We start from the raw sequence: 7,877 nt of genomic DNA, 5'->3' as shown, positions 1-7,877 counted from the left end.
AGTAAGACCTCAAAAGCACAGGCAACCAAAGCAAAAATAGAAAAACAGGATTACATCAAGCAAAAGAATTTCTGTACAGCAAAGAAAATAATCGACAAAGTGAAGAGACAATCCACAAAATGAATAAAAACACCTTCAAACTATCCATCTGGCAAAAGATTAAAAACTAGAATATATAAAGAACTCCAACAATTCAATAGCAAAAAATAATAACCTGATTCAAAAATAGGCAAAATATCTGAATAGACATTTCTCAAAAGACACACAAATGGCCCACAGATATATGAAAAAATGTTCAACATCACTAATCGTCAGAAAAATTCAAAACAAAACTACAGAGAGATATCACCTCACCACAATTAGAATAGCTTTTGACAAAAAGACAGGAAATAATAGGTGCTGGCAAAGATGCAGAGAAAAGGGAACTCTCGTACAATGTTGGTGGGAATGTAAATTAGTACAGCCACTATAGAAAACAGTATGGAAATTCCTCAAAAATCTAAATATAGAGTTATGACATAAGCCAGCAACTCTACTCCTAGGTATACATCCAAAAGAAAGTAAATCAATATGTTAAAAAGATATCTGCATTCCCATATTTATTGCAGCACTATTCACAATAGCCAAAATATGAATTCAACCAAGGTGTCCATCAATGGATAAATGGTTAAAGAAATGTGGTACATATACACAATGGAATATTATTCAGACATAAAAAAGAATGAAATTCTGTAATTTGCAGCAGCATGGATGAAACGCAAGGTCATTATGTTATGTGAACTAAGCCAAGCACAGAAAGACAAATATCACATGTTCTCACTCATATGTGGGAGCTAAAAAATAGTGGATCTCATGTAGATACAGAGTAGATTGGTGTTTTCCGGAAGCTGAGATAGTATGGGGAAGGAGGGAATGAAGAGAAGTTGGTTTGTGGTACAGATATACAGTAGCTAGAAGAAATAAGATCTGGTGTTCGATGGATCATCAGCGTGACTATAGTTAACATTATTGTACATTTCAATAGCTAAAAGAGAATAATTCCAATCTTCCTAAAGAAAAGATAAATATTTAAGGTAATAGATATCCCAATTACCCTGATTTGATTATATGAATGTACCAAATGAATGTACAAATTACCACATGTACCCCTAAAATATGTACATCTTTTATGTATCAATAAAAACATAAACAAAAAATTAAAATTTAAAAAAAAGTATATGAAACTTAACAATCAACTCTCATGACCTGGTTTGAGCCAGCTTCAATATATAGCTGGACAGACATGTGACTTAGATTCTACAATCAGATGAACCTATAATGGAACTTCCCACAGCAATGCAGAAGGGTTGTCCCTGAAACAGGCCTGAGATGCATCTGGGCATTGTTCCTGATCTCAGAGCCTCCTGGCCTACCGGGAGGTTTTGTAACCTTTTTTTTAAATTATTTTTTTAACAAACGCCTCTTATGCTTTGACTTAGTAGTGTGGATGATCTTATTTGTGAAGAACCCTGGTCAATTATAATGAGGATCTTTCTGTTTCAGGCAGAGATAGGTACTTGTAAGCAGAATTAAGTATTGCCTCCACTGAGCCTGTCTTTAAAGTTTAGGATAACCCCACGAGCGTGAATTCAGGTTTCATCCAATCCCGTGTGTTCCCCATTGATAGCAGTGTTAGGCAAAAACAACCTCATACTCAGATTTCTCTGCAACTCAAGATATTTGAAGGGTGTGGCTTTACTGTGTAGTGAAGCATCTAATAAGAGTCTCAAAAGACTTGGAAAGAGTGGGGAGTAATTCTCTCCATTTCAGTGGTGCCAGCTCTCACACTCACTAAAGAGGCTGAAAAACTCTGAAGACAACAGAGGGACCAGGAAGGGCATCCATCATGGACATTTTGATAACCTCTCCCAAAAAGTTAGTTCCACGAACTTTACCTTAGATAGTGTTCCAGCACTTTCTGGACCATCTGCCTCTAAGATACCTGAAATTCTTGTTTAAAATTATTTCTGCCTTGCCCAGCCTCCTGAGTCATAATATCCAGAGTCAAGGAATATACATTTCAACTCATGCTTAAATTTTTTAAGAAATCAAGCTTCTAGGCCGGGCGCGGTGGCTCACGCCTGTAATCCCAGCACTTTGGGAGGCCGAGGCGGGCGGATCACAAGGTCAGGAGATCGAGACCACGGTGAAACCCCGTCTCTACTAAAAATACAAAAAAAATGAGCCGGGCGCAGTGGCGGGCACCTGTAGTCCCAGCTACTCGGGAGGCTGGGGCAGGAGAATGGCGTGAACCCAGGAGGCGGAGCTTGCAGTGAGCCAGGATCGCGCCACTGCACTCCAGCTTGGGCGACAGAGCAAGACTCCGTCTCAAAAAAAAAAAAAAAAAAAAAAGAAATCAAGCTTCTTTATAACATCACAGAAAAGGGCTCTCTACCCCCAGCACACCCAAATATATATACACACACACACACATTTTATGTATATGCACACACAAATTATATATATATTTAAGTATGTATGTATATATTTATATATAAATGCAAACATACAGAAAATCTGGTATATATACAGGTGTATAGGTATATGCAGAAATTTTTATTCTACATGGTGTAGATATATGGAATTTTATATAATCTACATATACAGAAATTTCTATATATAGAAAATTCTGTGTGTGTATATATATGTTTATATATACACACACAGAAAATCATAGCTACATAACACAAATTACGTATTTAGCCATGCCAGACATAATATTATTATGGCATGTTTAATAAAAAATTTTAACCTATGGTTTTGGATTAAAAATAAAACTCTCCACAGTGCCTTGGAGATGTGAGAAAGAGTTGAGAGGAGCCCAGTCTATTTGGCCGGGAGTCACCATCTTCTCCCATTTTCTCTCCGTATTCAAAAACTTACTGGCTCCAAGGGAGTTTGTCCCCAGGTAGTTCTCTAAAGAGTGCTCTACCCAGGCAGCTTCTAAATGCTGCTGCTGCTTATCATTCATAGAAGATATAGTGCAATTAAAAATAATAATAGCTAACCTTTAAGAAGGCCTATTTGCAAGACACCATGCTAAGCACTTTGAATGGATCTTTCAGTTAATCCTTACAACATGTTGATGGAGGAATCATCATTATTCTCATTCTGTAAGTAAGGAAAGTAGGTGTAAGCTAATTATCCAAGTTCTCAGCAAGTTAGTGGCAGAAGCAGAACATGATCGGTGAGAGTCTGACTCCAGAGTCTATACTCTGAAGTTCTGCACCACACTGATGGTGCCTGGCAGTGGTCAGGTCAAAGATAGAGGAGGGAAATGAAAGGTGCCACAGCAAGCTGTCTGACACATGCATAAGGACCTGGAAGAAACCCCGTGACTCAGAAAATCTTGCAACGTTTCACACAGGGCTGGGTTTCCTCATTAGCTCCTGGGGACTAGTCTGTGACATATGGATGGTGGCAGTGTCTGTGACCCCACCCACAGTGTGTGGCCTGAAAAGTTGTAAGCCATATGTGTATAATTAAGTGGCTACGGTTCTTATTATACTGGATAGATTCTGTCGGTGCCATCTTATTCTTTTGTTGTCTTCATTAAAACCCAAGTAAAAGAACACTTCCTAGGGCTTCTACTGGACAGAGTGGACTCTGGGTGCTTGCCGACTGAATTCTACCTCTCAACTGTCTTGCTTTTGTTTTTTATTTTAGATATTTTTATTTCTCCAAATTTGTTATTTATCAGGAGTGACTGAAATACAAAATATAATTGAGTCCCATCATCATCATGGAAATGGCTTTAAGAGAAAACTGGTTAGATAAATATTATTGCTTCCCATCTTCAACCAGTAAATAGTTCCCACTGATCAACTGACAGCCAGGAGTCTGTCAAGAATGCTCAAGATATGTTACATAATACAACATGCCTGCTCACAGGGGGAAAATAATCCTAGGAAATAACTTATGTGTACTTTTTGATTTCATCATACAAGACAAGCACAAAAGCACCACCCATGCCTCTGAGAACATTGGACCAAGCACCCTTGAAAAAAGCTTGTCTCCTTCATCACGAGCAATCTTCCTCCAGCAATCAAGTGTGCCTGTGTACATGATGTCAGTTGCTTTGAGTTCTGACTGCATCATCATGCAGCAGCAAAGAGCGTCAAATGGATAGGAAGTCAACCCAGCAACAGCAGTGATGGACTGTGCCATCATCCAGCTGATGATGACGTGAGTGTTCTTGGGATCTGGAAGCATTCCCTTTACAGCGTCACAGATACTGAAGTAGACTGAAGTAGACAGCTCGGTAGATGGTAATACCCTGCACAGACACGTTAAAGCCTTGGTACAGGCCCTCAATCCCATCCGATTTGTAGATCTTAACCAGGCCGTCGTCAAGACCTCCGAATTCCCTTTCAGCTCCAGGTTTACTCACATCAGCTGCTAGAAAGGTATGGGCAAAACCAAGAGGGTGCACAAAACATAAGGATGTGGCCCCAGTGGCACTGCCCAATGCCAGATTCCTTGCAAAGTCGCGTCAAAACTGGGTCCTCTTGTCCACACCAGCCAGGAAGATCTGCTTGTATTCATCTTTGAAGGTGAAGTTGAGAGCCTGGGTAGGGAATTATCTGATGACATTGGCCAAGTTACTGTGCCAGAAGGACAGGACTCCCTGCTCCTTGGGAATACAGACCACAGTCTATAATGCCTTTTTATTGCTTATCTGCAGTGATGTCCTTGCTGGCATGCTGCACCTGCAGCAGCAGCTTGACCCCCCTCGATGGACACTACTGCCATCTTGGGGATGGCCACAGCGACACCACCTGCCAGGAAGTCCTCGGCGAAGGACAGAGTGGTATCCATCATGTTGAAAGGAAAGAGGAGGCAGGTGGCTAAGGGACTTGAATGGGCTGGGAACTGGCTTTGACTCTGAGGCTGTGGGGCCTGTCTTGCTTTTTGCAGGTTTCAAAGGAACTAAAGCCCTTCCCTTAAAGTAATGCATCATTGGCCTAGGTTCAAATCCTAACTCTACCACACAAGCTCCGCAACCTCAGGCAAGCTAGCTGTTGTTCTTGGTGGTGGTGGTGGTGGTGGTGGCAGTGGTGGTGGTGGTGTTTTGGGAGGGGGTTAATCTATAAAAGATGAACATTCTTAACTCACAGGAAGGAAGAGTAAATGAAAACATTTAGCAAAAGTCCTGGCAGAGTAAATACTCAATGAATAGCAACTACTTGAATTTTTACAAAAACCCTCGTCTCTTCCTAAATCATTTATTCATTAGTTCTTTTTACATAAGTCCCTTTGACGAACTTTTCCAAGTTCTGTGCTTTTGCTTTGTGTACACGTATCCTGACAGGGACACTGACAGAGGACATGTGTATATGTCGTTAGACCTGGGCTCACTTTCCCTGCAAGAGCAATGTCTGGAGGATGCCACCCCACCTAGTGCAGTTTGCACAGTGATGCCTACTATAAGTGAGCCCCACAGTCTGGAGAGCCAAGCTATCTCTTCCTCCATGCTCTTTATCTTTTCTCTCCAACAAGCAAGATCATGGTTTCTTTTCACATGGCAATAAATAGAAGCAGCAAGTTTCTCCTTCACGTTTTGCCTCCCATCCCTCTGTCATCTGTGCACAGGCTGCCTGGTTCTCTGCATCTCTCTACATGGTGTTATCTTGAGACTCTGTGCATAACAGAGAATGGCAAATCAAATCCACATCCCAAAGCCACACTGAGGAGTGAAACAAACTCAGATAAAAGGCCATGCCTATCCCGACAAATGAGGAGTGCCAGCCCCATCAGCTAAGGTAAGGCTGAGTGATGCCTTTCTGAAGAAATGTCAGGATTTCATTTTCTAGCTTGCCCCCAGTGCGTCTCAGGTTGACATCTTTCATGTGTTTTTGACATTTATTCATATGAATAAATGGATTGTTTGATCTTTCTGGATTTCCTTCTCAGTGACCAACCAAGGAAAGAAAATTGTAAATGCATCATTTTAAGCCCTCAAGCCACTAGTTGTAACTGCAAGACCGATAAGCAAACAGACTTTTTACTCTCTTCTTTAACCGATTGATATGTTTACCATTTATTGGGTCTTATAAGTGTAGCTGCAAGCTCCCTGACCTCAAATCTCATGAGCAGAGCAGAGTTTGTGAATCTGAGCAATCCTGACATTCAGAGAGGGAGAATTCTTTGTTGTGGAGAGCCATCTGTGCATTGTAGGATGTTTGGCAACTCCATAGCCTCTACCCACTAGCTGCCAGCACCACCCTCTAATCGCATGTGTCCAACAAAAATATTTCCAAACATTGCCAAACATCCAAAGGGGGGTCAAATTGCCCCTGGCTGAAAACCACTCAACTAGATAGACATGTAAGTGAATACCTATAATACAATGAGAAGGTGGTAAAAGGTGAGATGTATCAAGTGCTACAAAAGGAAAAACTTGCTCCGCCGGGGAAAATGAGGAAGACTTACAGACGAAATGGTAACTGAGCTAGATTTAGAGCTGTTGTTTTTGAAAATAATTCCTCATTTTGAACTCAAATTAGCCTTCTTACATAACTATTATCTCTTGGTCTAGGCTTTGGTGAAACGTTGTGTGTTAGTTAGTTTTAGATAATAGTTGTGTAAGAATGCAAATTTGAGTTGAAAATAAGGAGTTATTCCCAGTCTTGGTTTAGAGTTTCTCATTTGATTCTCTGAAGTTAATAAATGCAAAAACCAACCCTCTACACAAGTATTTCCCAGCTCACATGATACTGTCTGAATTTACTGCTATGGACCCTGGTCTTAAAGGAGAGAAGAATAAGGGAAGAGATAAATGAGTGAGCTTCAGCCACTGTCAATGAAGAGGAGGTCAAAGAAGGGAAAGCAAGTACTGGAAATATATGAACAGTATCCTCTCTCTCCAAGCAGAAGCATCCATTTTTACATTAAAAACAAAAGTCTGGACAAGAACTTTCACAGTCTGATACCTTTTTCTACTGTGAAATGAGAAAAAAGTGAGCCGTAACAATTGAGTTTTTGATATTTCATTAGTTTAGGCTACTGCATTCAACACTTACCCAGAAGCCCTATATGTGCAACCACTGCTGTTGACCAGTGTTGTTTCCTTTGTTCTCCAGGTCTTAACTGTTTGCTCCTCTCCAGGTTAAGAAAAGTTCCAGCTGAAACAACAGGTTCTCAGACACTCACTGCTGCAGACCAGTCATGCTGCACAACCACAAACTGTCATTGCCCTATCTCTGCAGAGGCATGTAGGCACCCAGGAGCCCAGTTATTTCTCATTGACTTTGAATACTGATAAACATACAAAGTAAGAATGAAGGGACTGGAGAGAAGTAATTCTAGTATGGTAGAGTAAGAACCTCTAAAAATTCGTTCCTCCATAAAAACAATAAGAACACTAGTCCAAAAAAACAGTTAAAATCAATTTTCTTAGAGCTCTACAAATTAACTAAAGGCTTGCAAGGATCCAATAAGCATTTATTCAAGAAAAGTGGCTGAATCTCACTTAGAAAGAGTGAGCTTTCTGGTGTTTGAATTTGTCTAGTCTACTCTCCCCAGCTCTGTAATAGCGTTGAAAATAGGCAGCCTCAGAAACTATAAACACCAGCAGCTTAGCAGCCACTGGGGAGGAAAGAACAGGTTTAGAGCTTCCTAAAATGCCATAGAGAATTGCCACTATTTAACCTATCTGAAAGCTCTCTGGAAAAGCCTCATTCACATCTAATTAAACTTAAGAACTTCTGCACAGCAAAAGAAACTATCAACAGAGTAAATAGACAACATACAGAATGGGAGAAAATATTTACAAACTATGCATCTGACAAAGGTTTAATATCCAATATCTGTAAGAAACTTAAACAAATTAACAAGCA

The 7,877-nt window shown here is 40.4% G+C and overlaps 1 pseudogene; it reads right to left on the bottom strand.

Moving 5' to 3' along the window:
- Positions 1–3,955: 3,955 nt before the first annotated feature.
- Positions 3,956–4,860, bottom strand: LOC704168 (ADP/ATP translocase 2 pseudogene; annotated as a pseudogene).
- Positions 4,861–7,877: the final 3,017 nt, after the last annotated feature.

Source organism: Macaca mulatta, chromosome 15 (genome assembly GCF_049350105.2).
Source record: "Macaca mulatta isolate MMU2019108-1 chromosome 15, T2T-MMU8v2.0, whole genome shotgun sequence".
NCBI classification, from domain to species: Eukaryota; Metazoa; Chordata; class Mammalia; order Primates; family Cercopithecidae; genus Macaca; species Macaca mulatta.
This window is presented reverse-complemented; position numbering and strand designations above follow the sequence as displayed.